Below are 16959 nucleotides of genomic sequence, written 5' to 3'. Positions count from 1 at the left end.
GGTGTTAAGCTGAAGCAGGGGAAGTTTAGGCTGGACATCAGGAAGAGGTTCTTCACCGAGAGGGTGGTCGCACACTGGAACAGGCTCCCCAGTAAAGTAGTCACTGTACCAAGTCTGTCTGAATTTAAGAAGCAATTGGACTGTGCACTTAAGTCACGTAGTCTAAAATTTTGGGTAGACCTGTGCGGTGTCAGGAGTTGGACTTGATGATCCTTATGGGTCCCTTCCAACTTGGGATATTCTATGATTCTATGATTCTTTCCCTTCCCTTCCCTTCCCAGAGATGCCAGGCAGTGAAAACTAGGGTTTGGTTTGGTTTTGTTTTAAATCAAACCATAAATTATGCGTATTTGACAATTTATTATTAAAAATTTTTTGACACTCCGGGGTTCAGATGCTGCAGGGTGTCATTCTCTTCTGCAGAAAAGGCTCTCGACTTGGTTTTATGATGCACCAAGGTCAGGATTCACATGATGTCATTGCCCTCCCAGGAGTCATTAAGGGTAGCCTGAATGGATCAAGCCAGGGTACTTTGGGCACCTGCTTTGTCTGTCTAGGTCAGGATTGCAACTTCTACAAGGCAAAATAGAAGCATTTCTGAATTAAAGTCTTTCTGGATATAAACCAAAAAAATAAATAAATCCATTTTGCACTAGAATATTCTAATACTGAAATTTCCACAGGGGAGAAAATCTCTGCCAAAAACAAAAAACAAACAAACAAAAAAACCAACCCACCCCCCCCCACTCAAAAAAAAAAGAAAAAAAAACATTTCTGGGCACAACAATCCCTTACCTAGAATGAAAGATATTACAGAAAGTCTTTTCCATTTAGTTTCAAGCAGACAAGCAAAGATAAGACAATGGCAAGCTTTCCTCAAGTCACAGCCTCTATGTCATTATCCATTTTTTCCTTTTATGGAGATGTCCATGCTGGGAAAAAAATATGGCTGGCTTTATCTGAAACAAAAATGAAGTTACAAGGAAGAAGTAACATTAACAAACTGTTCAAACAGTGTTTAGTAAGGAGCATAAATGATGCTTTCCTATTGGCAAAATATCTCTTCTGATCCTGGGTTTCAAGAAATGCTGGGTTTGTGGATGATGCACATAGAAAACAAATGCAGATACGCTTATTCTTTTTTTTTGGCCCTGAAAAATGTTGTTTAATTAAATAACCAGAAACAATTTTATTCAGCAAGAGTTGATCCTCCCTCTGCTTTGCTCTTTCTTGTTTCCTTTTGCTTCTCCAGTCCCTTAATAACAGATGGGCACAATGGTGTTAAAAATATTCCCGGCATTCCCAATGGCAATACTGAGGAGACCTATATGCTGCTATTAACATTAATTGGCAACATTGCCCTTGATGGACAAGCTATTATCTTCCTAAGCTTTAGTTGTCCCATTCTGAATACTTATCTTTATCCAACTGGTAAAGTCAAGGTCCCACTCTATTGTTTTCTCCCACAGAGGGTGATTTATTTGATAATACGGTTTCAAACACAATTTCTTCCTAAATTGTCCTATCCATTCCATTATTTCTTTTCTATTATCTCCAAACTCCAAAAGACTAGGTAAAAAAATTAGGTGCCAAATTCACTGGAAGTTTAGAAACTCAGACTGACATCTCTAAATCCCTTTGATGAGATTCTGTGATGTCCTTCTGTCTTTCCAATTAACTTGGAGTGGTGCAGTTGTGATAAAAAGATCTGGTCAGTATTTGTCTTCCAGACATTGTGTAAATAAAAGTATCTGTATTTCATCTACACTTAGTCATTGTCACAGTTGCAATGCACATTTTTTATTTGATAAAGGTCATGCTTACTTCCTTTCCATGCCAGAGACACATTCTGCATGTGCAGAGAGTGTCATGATTAAATAAAATTTAAAATAGACTGGAACAGGTACTAGTCAAAATGCTCTTGGGGAAAGCGGTGATGTTTATATTATCAGGACAGCCAAATCTTTAATGCTGTGATACTGTCATAGCAGTTCACAGCTAAGCCACTTTATAAATGTTAAATTCTAAGGAAATGGAAATTTGTGTTGTACTAGTTTCAGAACGTTACTTCCACATGTCACTTAGATCCTGAAAGTGCAGTCGCTGTAAAGCAAAGAACTTTTCCAATATAAAGAGGTAGGTGTCGGGATTTTCCTTCTATGTTTGTATGAAAAGCTCAATTTTTGCTGCTCTGTTTTTTTTCTTTTTCTTTTTTTTTTTTTTCCTGGAAGTCATGTAAAAGTCTTTCTTCTCAGCATGGTCTTCTGATCACAGGAAGATATCTGGGGCCCAGTTCTGCCAGTGCATAGACAAAAACCAGCAAAAAAAACCATTTCCCTATTGCCTAAGGAACAGCTATTTGAGGCCAACACTGTCTGTTGACCAAAACTCATCATCTGACAACAAGACCAAAAGGCAAATTGATTTTGTCTGGCTGGCAGGCAGGCTGGAGCGCAGATTCTGCAGCTCTGCCTCCTTGGCCCCATTCACTAGACTTTGCTCAAGACAGACGATTACAGAACAGGCACAGAAGCTGGCAAATTGACATGATTTTTTTTTTTTCACTAACACAACCCCTGGGTGTAGCTAGTTTGCTCATTTTCCATATACCCACTCTAAAGCACTGAGTCTATTTAGCTAGGTAGGACAGGGTGAACTCTGTTTCTTTGTTACTGCCTTGAAAGCTCTGTAATAATGCCTTACCATTTCTTCTTCCGCCAGGTGAGAGCCCTTCTCGGCTTTCAGGCAACATCTTGCAGACAGCCAAGAAGAGACCCGTGTGTTCAGCGTCTTGTAATAACTTGAATTCTTTGCTTTACTTCAAACTCGTGGCTTTCTCAAGAGCAGGGTCATTGTACTGAAACAGAAGAGAGCAAAGCTCCAAGCTATCAAGCAGAGTACAAGCAGATTAGGAAGAAATGAAATTCATCAATACAGTGCCCTCGTGGTCAAAAGTTCACTAAGAGAGAAGGGAGCTGTACGATGCCCCCATCTCCTTTTAATTGGCTTGGAGCTGTTTCCTACCATGCTCAAGCAGATGTGGTGTCAATAGAAGTCATGCAAAAGCAGAAACTTTTAATTATTTTAAAATAGCCTGCGTCATCCTGGGGAGCTGTACTTAGGACTTGACAGGGAGAGAGAGAGGAAAAAAAAAAAAAGAGAATGAGCTAATATTTGCTAGACTAAATCTCTGAATTTGCTTCCAAAATATTTGTGCCCACTGTTTATTAATGTAAGAGTTAAGTTGTTCAGCAGCACATAAGGAAAAATAAAACACTGTAAGCATTTTTGCAAACATGAGTATTTGTGGCAGAAGCATTGTGCGATTACATGGGATTTATTTAAATCCTTCTCTTAACTCAAAAAATTGCATCTGTCTGGCAAGAGAAGAAACAGGTCATCATGCAACCTACTGCAAAGCACAAAACAACTAGCTGTATATTGGGTATTTGAAACCTTGGCTATAGGGCAGAAGTTAGACTGAAATACCTTTGCCACAGTGTAGGCAAACCCATATTTGAAATATGGCCGCCATGGGACAGATCACAAGCTCACGATAATGTTTAGCAAGAATGAAACTTAGCTACAGCAGGCTCACCTGAAGATAAGCATCTCACCTTAGCACAATGAGCAACAAATGCATAACCAAATGTTATGAAAAGCAGAAAACTTCCTGTCTACCATCATGGCAAAAGTGTTTTCTAACACTGATTTGGCATTTCTCACAAATATTTTATTGACCCATCTTTCTTAGCACTGTGAAATTAAGCCACAACTGAAACTCTCTGGTTAAACCTAGCTCCAGGTCCTACATTATCCAAGTACCTCCAACCAATATGAGTTTTTAAAAGTGCTTACTGTTCATTCATTTCCCACTAGCTGTTATGAGGCACTTTGCCACTGAGTCCAAAAAGAGATTAATGAGGCTACTACAGCAAGCTTTGATATACCCCAACCTACCTTTGTGTTCTGCCTTATGAAGCAAAAGAAAGATCAGAGGAAATATTTGTTGCTGATCAAATATTGATTTATTACAATAAAAATTCTGGCCAGTTATGATTATCTGCCAGCCGTATTTTTGCAGGGCTGCTCTTGGTACCTATGCCTCCTGGGACTTAGTTTAGCACATCAAAGTGTCTGTCAGCACCAGTAGTTCTTTGTAGCACTAACAGGATCAGTTCAACAGTAACTCCCCTTGAGGACAAATGTGTAGAGCTGCTGAAAAGCATCCTAGAAAACAAAACAAACAAACAAAAAAATCTTACCAAAAAAAGAAGAAAAAAAAAGACGAGTTTGTGCAGGATGGGGCAATAACAAAGAGGAAAAAAAAAAAGTAAGCACTTGCAGTGAAGTCTCTAGATTTTTTTCTTATGACAAATACCCTCTTTTCAAATTTCAGAAGTGACGTGTAATGTTGTAATGTTTTACTTTTTGGCAACACCAAGTAGCCACAGCTAAGTCTGATTTCTGCAAATGCCCCCACACGGACTCCTTCAGGCAACACGGGCAGTCCTTCTGCAGTCTGTGGACAGTCTTGTCTATCCAAACAGCGTAGTTGGTGCTCTCCCCTCCCTATGGGCTCTCCAGCTTGGCACCATACAGAGTCACCAGCTGTCCTGGGACACCCAGATGTGTCTGGAGGTACATCCAGTAATGCCCAAGCCCAGGCTTCCAGGTAACACAAGTACACTTTCAAATGTGACTTTGATGACATGTTTGAAACCATGCACCCCTCACCTAATGTATCAGGTGTAGGATGCACTTAAATGCCTGCAGAATTAGGGCGCTGCTCGATACAAAACATACTAATAACCATCCTGAAAGCTTAACTGCTTCATGCTATAAATAACTGATTGCCTTTCTCCCCTGTGACTGTTTGTGTATTTCTTTAAGATTCTCAGTTTAAAATAAACACAGACAAAAACAATACATTAGAAGGTGCCAAACTGTACATAATGGAAAGGCATGTGGAAGAGCGCACGCTATTTCTGAAAGGCTGACAGACTCAGGCAATGTTTTTCTTAGTTTAATAATAAATAATCATAACATTCAAAGCACACGTATTGCATTAACAAGCACAGGATGACACGGAAAAATGCTCAGGTTTTTGGCTGGTGGAACTTACTTGCACAAACTGTTTGCCAGAAGTGACAGTTCGAAGGAAGATGGGAATACATCTCCTTGGATCATAGGGGCCTTTCATCTAATTCCTAATTACTGTAGGTGCCCCTCATTTGTCTGTTGTTTTGTGTTGACCTATTTTAGTCAATATGACTTCTGGTGTTTTGCAGCAAGGATCATTGTATGGGAGTCACAGTGAAAAAAGGTCAGGGACTACAGCTAAGCGAGAACTTTCTAACCCAGAGGGGAGCCCAGTACCTTGACCAAGGTGGAGCTGAGGCTGGGAGTCTGAGCAACAAGGATGGCCCAAAGGTAGTCCAATGGTCAGGGACATTCAAAGTCCATCAGGCAAGGAACAAGGCAAACACACACACAGAAGCGAGTCTAGATGAAAAGAAATCACAGAGAATACACTACAACTGAGTCCAAAATAGCAGACAGGTAACTCAGTCATGAGAGGCAACAAGACTTCAGCAGTAGAAAGCAAGAATAAAGAGGGATCTATAAGAAACGCAGCCACAACCAATTAGCAGGCTGAGCAGCAGAGAGATTACTCTTGGGTTCCTGAGAGGATAAATTGCTTGAGATTTCCAACTGATTATGAAGACCCCATTCTAGGCTCCCAGTTGCCTTGTTTTCTTAAGTGTTGGATGTTGGTAGATCGGGACATAAGTGGATGGATGTCTTCTGGTCACTTTGGACAGAACATTTGTTACCCATGACAGCAAAGGAATGGACACAGCAGGGCCAGACTATGTTGCTCTGGTTGGCTTTTGATCCACAGGATTACATTGCTGTTCCTCTCCATTTTAACCAAAAGAAGACACATCACAATGCACTCTTATTATGGCCTCACATCTTCCCACAACCTTCCTCATCTGGAAGAGCTTGACAGAATCCAGCAGCTGCTGCTCCCAGCTCACCTTCATTCCCTTTTCCTGTTGGCTTTTCTTCCAGCTCTCAAAATCAGAGAGGCTATTTGCTTCACTCCACACAATGTGGCTTTGCATTTTGTTGGGCTGCAAACCATGCTGGCATTCATGTTGACTTTGTTTTATTCAGCTGTTTCCCAGCCACACATGTACAAAAGCTGTTTTTATCTTTCACCTCTCATTCAGATGTCATATACACCTCGACTTTTCTGAGCTGTGCTTGCTTTATGACCCGCTCACTCAAAGTTGGCAGGTGTCTGCTGCATTCGTGTTGGGAATTTGTCTCTCATCTTCATCAAAACTGTCCTGGAGATTTTGGTCTAGATGACACCTTTCATATGTTTTTAAGATATCATCTGGGTTTAGCCAGGAAACCTGGACTGATATGACAGCCCACCCTACACAAAGGTAGAGCCAAACAGTACAAGTGCATTGGATACCTGTGGATGTGTCTCATCCCCATGAAGGCAAAAGGAAGATTTTCTCCAGAGTACCGTCCTCCATTCACGGTTTGGATTTCTCAGTGAGCTTGAGTAACTAACAGGTAATGGTAGTACTTAACTCAAACAGCAGAGCCTGTCAGGTGCAGAGGGGAAAGCTTTGTAGAGGGAGCAAGGAAGGAGCAAAATTCTGTCTCCAGAAGTAAATGCTGAGTGATGTCATACTCTGCCAGCGTGGCGGCCGCAGCTGGAAAGCATCCTGTTGCTTTCTAAATGTGAAAGTCATTGTATAGTTATATTTCATAATCATGTACACCTTACATTTTTAACGTTGCCGGGAAGACTGTTTAAATATCTTAGCACAAAGGGAGTGTTTGCAATAATCCTGTCTCCTGAAGAGACACAGCCCATAGAGCTCAGGATGGTCTCTGCTGCCAACTCTCCTTTTAGCAAATGAATTCCCATCTGCAGGGGGGTGGGGGCTGTGCTGGAGAAATTTCAGAGAGAGATAATAAGACATTTCTCCACCAGAATTATGGCTAAATAAAATTTGGCATAAATTCAGCCTTGTCTAGCCTAACAAATACCTGCTCCTCAGTTTTGTTAACTGGTTTGTCATAGTTACACATACAGGCACACCTGTACACACACATGGTGCTTTATTTATTTATTTTTTGACATTTTAAATTACTAAGAACAGAAATAGTACATTAATGCCCAGCCTGTGCAATCAGTACCCTTCCCACTAATGTTTTCCTCCTTGATTACTGATTACTCCTTACTGATTTCATACTGTTAGTACTCAGTTGTACCTTTCATCTATTTATGAAAAAAGTATACATGCACAATTGTACACTAGTTTTAGACAACATTTTGAATGTAAAGCTGATCAGACAATAAGCCTGTTTCTATTTCATGGTAGCTATGGAAGTTTTGAACTGTAGCGTGGAGCATAACCAAACCTCACTAGATGCTTTTTGCAAAAACTGAATCTCATGTCTTTTTCTCTCCCCTGCTGCCCATAGATCGAAAGTTAAAAGTTTTCCTGCATGTAGCCTTAGGGCTACTCCATTTATATAAGCTCTTTATAGTCCTTAGTCTGAATTAAGGCATGATTTTTCACCCTGGATGTCTGGAGCTGAGAGTGCAAAGGTCTGAACCTTTTTTTCACATCCAAAGCTAGTGTGTTAAACCCCAAGAGTTTAAGAAAACAGAAAGATGTGGAAACATCACTAAAAGGAATGCATAGCCCAGAAGTGTTATGGTGTGACGTGACATCATATACTGGCTGAGACTAGCTTAAACAGCAATGTTCTTACTGGTTCCTGTACAGTTTAGCTGAAGGCACCTCCTGTAAGCATCAAGAATGGTTATTGAATTGCAGACCATATTTTGTCTAGGGATCTGCTAATGAAATGAAATCATTTCTAGGACAGATTGCAGGCGCCAGCTTTTCAGCTGCTGTAAATCAGCATAGCTCCATACGTTTATACCAGTTGAGTGTCCAACACGTGTCCACCCCTATGCCTAGTTCATTAAGCTGGAGGAGGAAAGGCGTTTTGAGGATGGGGTGTACACCCTGTATTAAGTGTCAGTACCCCACATATGCTTACTTGTGTCCCTTGCATAGTCATTTGGTGGCAGACCTGTAGAGTGTATTCAGGACTGGACCCAACATTGCGAAATTTGCCTGGCCTCTGGTTCAGCATTTCAGTTGAAAGCAACCAGACTCCAAAAGCTACCAAAACTTGTTGGAGGAAAAGACTCCACATACTGCCTTAAAATAATTTATACAGGAGGAAAAATACAGCTTGGGGCTTTCAAAATGTGTTCACTTTGTACAGACGGGAGTCCTTAGCATGCTGGAACAGAGCAGAGCTTGAAGGAACATGGTTTTACAATGTCAGAGTAAATTAGAAAAATAGATAAAATCCCCTCACAGTTCACAGTTAAAGAATAATCATACAGCATCTGCCTTCATGTCTGAGGCTGCATTACAATGAAGGACACATTCAGTCTCGCAAACACACATTGCCAGCATGGCTTATCATCTCCTACCTCTCAAGCTGATCCTTCTGCCTCAGTTAAGTAGTTTTCCATTGACTTTTTCTGTTCCTCTTCAATGCAGCATGAGCTTTTGATGACATTGGCAGTTATGAAACTTCTAAAACTCAGATCTTGTTTAATATGAGGACAATCTGATTTTATGGTATCTTTTCTTTTGTACTTACCCTGAAATGGTTCAGCCTTTTTGAAAGGACTCAGACCCCTGAAACAGAGATGGATTTCTCTAGAGTTCAGCTCTGCTCCTGTAAAAGTCAAGAAGAATGGGCGGGGGGGAAGAGAAATGCATTACTGAACACATACCACTTCTGATATTCAGCCCCTCATTTACTTACATAGAGATGAGGGGTATTGCTAAAATCTCTTTAAAAACTCACTGATTCAAAAGTTTATACTTTCATATCAATTTCATGGTCCCTTCTGTCTTTGAAGAAACAATAACCTTTCCTCCATAACTTAACCCTCATTTATTTATCTTTGCCTTTTTCCACCCTCACAACCCCGCCCCCTTATATCTAGCTAGTAGCCAGTTTCTTTTAAATATCACCTGTTATGAGGAAGGTTGTTAACCTGTTACAGATCTCAGCTGGATCGTTACATACCCCCATCTGCTCTTGGTAATATTGCAACTCTGGAATTGTTAGTAAGTCATTACAAACTTCCTTTCCCAGATACTTGCATCTTTCATGGTTCTGTTACAGTGCTGCCTTGAAGCTTTTGGGCACTCCTGATTTATATAGGCGTGTCGGGCCACAAAAAAAAAGGCAGTTTCCATAAGGATGTCCTGCAGCTCCTTAATGTGACCTGCACAGTGCAGAGGATAATGTCTCCGCAGCATCTGTGTAAAGCTGATTTTGTCAAAGAGAGAAGATGTGACTCCTCTGTGGTCATGCATATGCATATATATATAGATATATGTATATATCTATCAAGAACCACCTCACTCCTTCTCTTAATGTTCATGATGGCACCAAAAGAAAAATACTCAGGGATTCTGCAAGGCTGCACCTCCTCGTCCCACTGCTCACAAGTGCAGAGGCTTACGCTGTTGCAGAGCAGAGGTGACATTGACAGAGAAGGATAGCTGGTGCTCAGGGAGGGCAAGCACAGCTCAGTGCTTGCATGCCACACAATGCTGCTTTGAAGGGCTGCAGCGTTAAAACCCTTAGGTCAAAGCATTTGCTGCAATCTGAAATGCTTTCCCCCATGCTGCTTTAGGGTCACCATCAGCAGATGGCAGGAATCACAGCTCCTTTAAGCCCAGCAATGATTCCTTCCTGTGCTCTGGCTAGCTTTGCTAGTAAGCCTCCGTGCTGGATCTTGATGCAAATCTGTGGTTTAAAGCCACTCGCTGCCTCTTTACTAACTGTCAGCACTTGGTAATTGTCTTAAATTTTGCTTTACGTCACCATCAATGCAGAATGCTATGGCAAACAAATACAGTGGAGGAGAGCATGGTAAATAAATCTTCAAAGACCTGTTTGTATTAACTGTCACAAAAATATCTGAAGTGTTGACAAGCAGAAATCAGAAGACTGATTCAGACATGTGGGGCAACCATTAAGAACATGCTTAAATGGATATATAGGTTTAAATGCCCTCCTGAACCTGGGACTAAATATTTGCAGATTGAATCTGCGCTGATTAGCACCAATAGCCATGTTAAATTTCCACTGAGCTCATAATATGCTCCTCCTTAATAGAGTGGCAAGGGAGTAGTGTACCCTTACTTCTTATTCAAACAATTATGAAATTATTTTGATTCCAGAACTAATTAACTGGACTGTATCTTAATCATTCGTACTAGTATCATACAGACTGTAAGCAAGCTATCATATGATTCCCTACCAGCCTGATATATTTCAATTTAAATGTAACTTAATAATTGCAGCACCAATTAGTTAAAATGTAAGTAGGAAAAAACATTGGATGGAGACATCTTAATTTAAATATAATCCATTAAGTAAAAACTGCTATTCTAATTAGTGATAATGTAGCACAATTAGGAAATAAAATTTGATTGGTACATTGGAATTTAAACTTAATTAGTAACTGCTATTCTAATTAGTAAATGCAATACGTTTGGTGCAGGGTTTTGTCAGGAAGAAGTGCACACACAGTAGAGATGACAGCGGGGAAAGAGGCATGAGGAGATTTGAGGTAGGTAGTGCAGAGTAGAGGAGTTCAACCAAAGTCAAGCTCAACATCCTGTCTGAACCAGCACTGACCTTGCAGTAGGAGAGGTTTGATATCACTCGAAATCCTTGACGTGGAAGAGAATTTGCCATCACCTTCAGGTGGTCTGCTCCCATGGTTAAATACTTCCAGTGCCCTGATTGAGAGCTTCACTTTGACTTTTACAGTTTTGTTTCCAGATATGGATCAGCAGGGCAAATTTTGATAAACTAGGGAAAATAACTGTGGAAGTCAGTTGTATCAGAGAACTCAAGGTTTTGAATTAGGAAGTGTCTAGGACAGCTTTATATCAAAGGCACTAAAACTAAGACAGATCTGCACTCTTAAGAAGGGGAGAAAATTGGAGAAAGGAGCTTGAGACCTAGCTCGATCAATAGCCTTCTCGGGAAAGATATTACAAATTTTTGTTTTAAAATGAGAGGGGAGGAACAATAACAAAAAAAAGGCATTGGGTGTTTTCTTTTTTCTTTCTTTTTTTTTTTTTTTTTTTTTCTTCACAGAATAACCACAATAATTACAGCATCTATTTCCTGGAAAACAGTTCATTTAAACTTCTTGCTCGGGATGCATATTTAGCACTGTTTTCCATTGTATTACTTTGCATTTATTGACACTGAATTCTGTTTTATCAAGCAGCCACTTCCTGTCTTCAACTCTTCAATGGAAATTTTAGTTTTGTTTTTCTGGGATAGCATATTACTGCTGGGGAATTCTGCTGCTTCCCAATCACCTTTATTCCAGTTGCCTCTGACTTTGCAGAACATACCAAGTCCTAGTACTGATCACTAAAGGATGTCCCTTTTTTCTTCCCTTCATTGCTTACCTTTTAACAGAGAGAAAACATTGTATAGGAACAAATCCATTACAAATAATTAATATATAGGAATGCTATATATACATCAATGAACATTTTCACTTATTCCATGGCTTTGGTGGAAGAGTCTTTGTCAAATGACTTTCAATATCCAATGTTTTATATTGATTGGATTCTCCTTTATTAATATATCTGTTGCTACAGAGAGCTTTAATAGATTTGCATGGTAATAACTTCCCCTTATAAAAACTACATAGACTTTTTTTTTCCCACTGTATCATATTTGTCCAAATGTCTACTCATTCCATTCTTAATTACAGTTTACACCAGATGCTCCCAGACTTCACTTCGAAAACATATGTTACATTTTCCATTCTCCTGGTACAATGGGCTATTTAAGGAGCACATGAAAGACACAGCTGGTAGGTCAGCACTTTCATACTTGAGTTCCTTTACACCCCTTGTGAGAATTAGTTAGTACTCACAATTGGTTACTGTTCATCTTGTTAATTTATTTGGAAACCTTTTGTATCAGTAATTTAATTTCTGATTGCTTGTCACAAAAGCATCCCAGAAAGATGTTGCAATGTGGGAAAACTCCCTCGGTTCCAAAAATAATTAATTTTTTATGACTTTTTATACATAGTCTGAACTTTCTGATTGTCCCCTATTGTGACTCAATCATTTATTACCCTTATAGACTAGATGGCAATATCCTTATTTCTGATGTGTTTGGGAAGTAGAAAGTATTCTCTTGTATTTAGCAAGAAACATCTTCTTGGCTCTTACTAGAGTTCAGCATTTAGCTTTCCAGAATTTGAGATTTCTTTGGTTTTGGGTTGTGGTTTTCTTTTTTTGTTTGTTTGTTTGTGTGTGTGTTGAAACAGAATTTCTATGTTTCCTTAGTGTCTTCTTTTAGCACCCTGTTTAACAATAATACCTTTATTTATTTATTTGTTTATTTTTATTTTATTTTTTACGGTGGATAACACATTTACTCTGAACTTCTACTCTGCCATACATAAATGTATAGATTACAGAATAAATGAATGCTGGTTAAATCCAATAATTTGACCCTTTCAACTGCTCCTTTCATGTATTTATTCCTGCTTGGTTTAGCTACATGACTAGAGAGTAAGCTTTCTCCTTCTTATTCATTCTTTTTTAAATTTCCCGTTGTGAAGTTAAAAATCTGGAAACACATTTTCTGTTTCTGGATGTAAAGGTGGAAGCAAAACACTAGTATGCATCCCCTGTGAGCAGCATGTAGTTTCCACTGCCTTCATGAACAGGTTACAAAAATATCAATTAGAAGCTTTATCGGGATAACTGGGTTGGCTTTAGGCAAGTGTGGGGACTAGTTAACCATAAATAGTTGCTTGCAATGTAGGTTTTTCTGCCACTTTACAAAATATATGAGGGTTATAAACACCATATAGAAAAAAAAAATATTTGTTTTTTAAGCTGAGGGCTAGAACTGGTACAAGTATAAATGTATTTAGCAAAGTCATGAATAAATTAAGGCTGCCAATTAGAAGGCAGTTCATTCCTATCAATGACAGACTTCCAGACAGAATAGTAGTTTAGGAAAACGCTAGTTTCAATATGGGGATTCCTTAATCTATGGGAAAGATCATGGGATTTGCTTTCTATTGTGGAAGAACTCAACTTGCTAACTGAAAAAGATCCAGGTCTTCAGGATGTTTTTTTTTTTTTTTTTTTTTTGTGTGTGTGTGTGTGTGCGCGCCCTTTTCTGTTGGATTAGAGAATCCTACCCTATGAAAAAACTTCTGTGCTTGAAAAGTGATTCAGGATGTAATTCCCTCCAAGATCACCCAGCAAGGAGCTGAAATTCCTCCTCTAACATTTGTCCAATGCCCCTCCTGCACAGATTGGTTGTCTGCTTTTCCAGTACATATTTTAAATAGGAGAATACATGAGCCTTTCAGTCCCAAGGAAAGATGCCAACCCAGCCAGCAAAATCTGCTTGTATTTTGGCCCTGCAGTGTCATATAGCTGTACTGTCAGAGGTGTTCTGTTAAACCAAACACTCTACCGATTTGAGTGCACAGAGATTATAGTCCATAGTAAGTATGTAAAGATACTTGTCTGGTATTAGGGACTCCTTGAGGCAGAGGAGATATAATCACACCAAACCAACCTTGATGGGTTTTTCCCTTCCGTGAACTTGTCTAATCTCTTTGAACCCAGGTATGTTTCTAGGCTAGCCCATGGTACTGAAAAAAAAAAAAAAAAAAAAAAAAAAAAGGCTGCTTTTGTTTGTACTGGATCTGTCACTTGGCAATTTAATGTTCCTAGCTCCTGAATTATAAATACAATTGACTTTCACCCCTCTACCACACTTTCTATAGGTTTCCCTTGTATATACCCCAGGAACTTCTTTTCCAAACCAAAGAACATTAGGCCGTTTAGTCACCCCTTATATAAAGCCATTTCATATTTCTGATAATCCTTATTGCCTTGTTTTGGACTTTGCCCAGCTCTGCTAGATCATTTTTGAGCTAGACAAACTGGAATTGCACACAGTGCTCAAGATGTAAAAACACCACACATTTAAACAGCAGCCTGAGGGTATTTTCTGTTCTCTTTCCCTAATAATTTTTAGCATAACTGCTAATGAGGACTGAGCAGATGTTGGAACTCCAAGACCTCTTTCCTTACTGGTAGCAGTCACTTCAGAGCCCATAACTATATGTGGGAAGGTTTGAAGATTTTTTACCCCATGCAGGGCTGTTGTTTCTAATGAGTTTTTTACATCCTGAAGAAAAAAAGGCTTTGAGTCACCCCAACTGGCAAAATGTCATCTCCAGCATATAATTCTCTAACTGATATGTACCAGAAACCACTCACAAACAGTTACATCCACCCAGTGTTCCAGACGCCTTGTAAACCTGGATTCTGGATATTTCTCTCTTGCAATGCTCTCTCCGCTAAAGAAACTCACGTAAGCATCTGCTTAATACCACTGCTGTTAGCTAAATATTTAAGCACATGGTTACCATTACACTCCTAGCAAATCTTCTCATCTCCAGCAACATTTCAGCATTTGCTTGAATTTAAGTGTAAACTTACGCACTTTCTAAGTGGAGTTGCCTTCCTGAAAAAAGATCTTACTGAATGAATTAACTAAACAAACCCACACTTCCTAAATCCTAGGTTTTCTCCTACTGGGAATGCATGGAGTGTGCATAGCTTAAGAAATGAACCCCGTGCTGAAATCACCCATCAGAATTATTTTACACCAGAAAGTGCAAATGTGTGCCTTCTTAAGAAATGAGAGCTGCATCCAAGACAAACTTTGCTAAAAAAGGAGCTGCAGACTGAGGGGAGATCTTGAAACAACCACAGCAGGCTACCAGGTGCACACATAGAATAGAATCACAGAATGGTTCACGTTGGAAGGGACCTTGAAGATCATCTAGTTCCAACCCCCCTGCCACGGGCAGAGACACCTCCCCCCAGACCAGATTGCTCAAAGCCCCATCCAGCCTGGCCTTGGGCACCTCCAGGGATGGGGCATCCACAGCTTCTCTGGGCAGCCTGTGCCGGTGGCTCACCACTCTCATAGGAAAGAATTTCTTCCTAATGTCTCATCTAAACCTACCCTTTTTCAGTTCAAAGCTATTACTCCTTTTGTCCTATCACTGCACCCCCTGACAAAGAGTCCCTCCCAGCTTTCCTGTAGGCCTCCTTTAGGTACTGGTAGGCCGCAATAAGGTCTTCCCAGAGCCTTCTTTTCTCCAGGCTGAACAACCCCAACTCCCTCAGCCTGTCTTCATAGGAGAGGTGCTCTAGCCCCTTGATCATCTTTGTGGCCCTACTCTGAATTTGTTCTAAGAGGTTCATGTCTTTCTTATGCTGGAGGCCCCAGAGCTGAACACAGAACTACAGGTGAGGCCTCATGAGAGCAGACTAGAGGGAGAGAATCACCTCCCTCGGTCTGCTGGTCACACTTCTTTTGGTGCAGCCCAGGATATGGTTGGCTTTCAGGACTGCAAGCCCACAATGATGGCTCGTGTCAAGTTTCTCATCAACCGACACCGCCAGGTCCTTCTCCTCAGAGCTGCTCTCAGTCCATTCTCGGCCCAGCCTGTATTTGTGCTTGGGATTGCCCCGGCCCAGATGCAGGACCTTGCACTTGGCATTGTTGAACTTCATGAGGTTCTCACAGGCCCACCTCTCAAGCTTGTCCCAGTCCCTCTAGATGGATCCTTTCCTCCAGTGTGTCAATCGCACCACACAGCTTGGTGCCATCGGCAAACTTTCTGAGGGTGCACTCAGTCCCACTGTCTATGTCATCAACAAATATGTTAAACAACATGGGTCCCAGTATTGACCCCTGAGGAACACCAATCTCCACTGGGACATGGAGCCATTGACTGCAACTCTTTGAGTGTGACCATCCAGCCAATTCCTTATCCACCAAGTGGTCCATTCACCAAATCCATGTCTCTCCAATTTAGAGACAAGAATATCATGTGGGACAGCGTCAGATGCTTAGCACAAGTCCAGGTAGATGATGTCAGTTGCTCTTCCCCTATCCACCAGTGCTGTAACCCCATCATAGAAGGTGTCACCAGATGTGTCGGGCACAATCTGCCCCTAGTGAAGCCATCACCAATCACCTCCTTGCACATCACATCACCATTGCCAAATCTGAATCAATATAAAACATCAACCTCTCTCTTTAAAAGCTTCTCTGACCTTGGTTTAATGCCACAGGAGCCCCTTGAGGTGTATGCACATCAGATTAATCGCACTCGTGGTTTTAAAAAAGTAATTATTGAGCTTTAGATTTCCTCTGATAAGTCAGTATTCGAATCAGATCACTGCCCTGATGTTCTGCCTGCTTTTTGTTTGGGAAGCAAGAGCCACTTAATCTGACCTTTTGTGTTTTACTGGGAAAGTATTTCTTCTTGGTCTTCTTTCGCTGCCCAGGACATGGAAAGCCACACTGCACAGAGGTGCGGAGCTGGGAAAAGCCTTTCCCACAGGAGCTCCAAGCACGGCAGTGGGTGTGGAAAGCACAAAAACCTCTCCAAGGAGAGAGATGTTGCTGTGACTGCCAGCTTGCATTAAGCTACACAAGCATATATTGACCTGCCTTACCAGTTCAGCACACTGCCTTCACATCCAAAGCTTCAAAAGCCTCCCCCAGCATTTTAGAGCAAGCTCTACCATTTTACTGCATGTTTTTACAGCCTCTAGCACAACAGCATGGTCCATGACCTGAACTCTTTGGCTAAAATGTGATCCCAAGACCTGATCGGTAATCAAGAGGTCCCTGTCAAGCTGATAAATGTTTTTCTGCAAACTGCCATGGAAAGTAAAGTAAATGGAGATAAGGGACTTGCTCTGAGTCACATCATGA

At 40.6% G+C, this 16959-nt stretch overlaps 2 long non-coding RNA genes across 8 annotated transcripts in view; one reads left to right on the top strand and one right to left on the bottom strand.

Moving 5' to 3' along the window:
- The window catches only part of LOC310899497, a 30025-nt gene extending 27183 nt beyond the window's left edge, over window positions 1–2842 (top strand). For both annotated transcript variants that reach the window (XR_014584347.1, XR_014584348.1), the window contains exon 5: window positions 2722–2842. This is a non-coding gene — a long non-coding RNA (uncharacterized lncRNA). The remainder of the gene's footprint in view (window positions 1–2721) is intronic.
- On the bottom strand, window positions 25–9087 carry LOC310899495. 6 transcript variants are annotated; one of them, XR_014584336.1, is made up of 8 exons: window positions 8935–9087; window positions 8725–8802; window positions 8552–8627; window positions 5380–5505; window positions 3961–4230; window positions 2704–2857; window positions 796–959; window positions 25–573 (listed from the first exon to the last, which is right to left on the bottom strand). It is a non-coding gene; the product is annotated as an uncharacterized lncRNA (long non-coding RNA). The 6 variants fall into 6 exon arrangements; XR_014584338.1 differs by having other exon boundaries at window positions 38–573; window positions 5380–6762; XR_014584339.1 differs by having other exon boundaries at window positions 38–573; window positions 4100–4230; window positions 5380–6762.
- Window positions 9088–16959: the final 7872 nt, after the last annotated feature.

This window comes from Anser anser, assembly GCF_964211835.1.
Source record: "Anser anser genome assembly, chromosome: 4".
Classification (NCBI taxonomy): Eukaryota; Metazoa; Chordata; class Aves; order Anseriformes; family Anatidae; genus Anser; species Anser anser.
The sequence above is the reverse complement of the archived record's forward strand: the minus strand, read 5'-3'. Positions and strand labels throughout refer to the sequence as shown.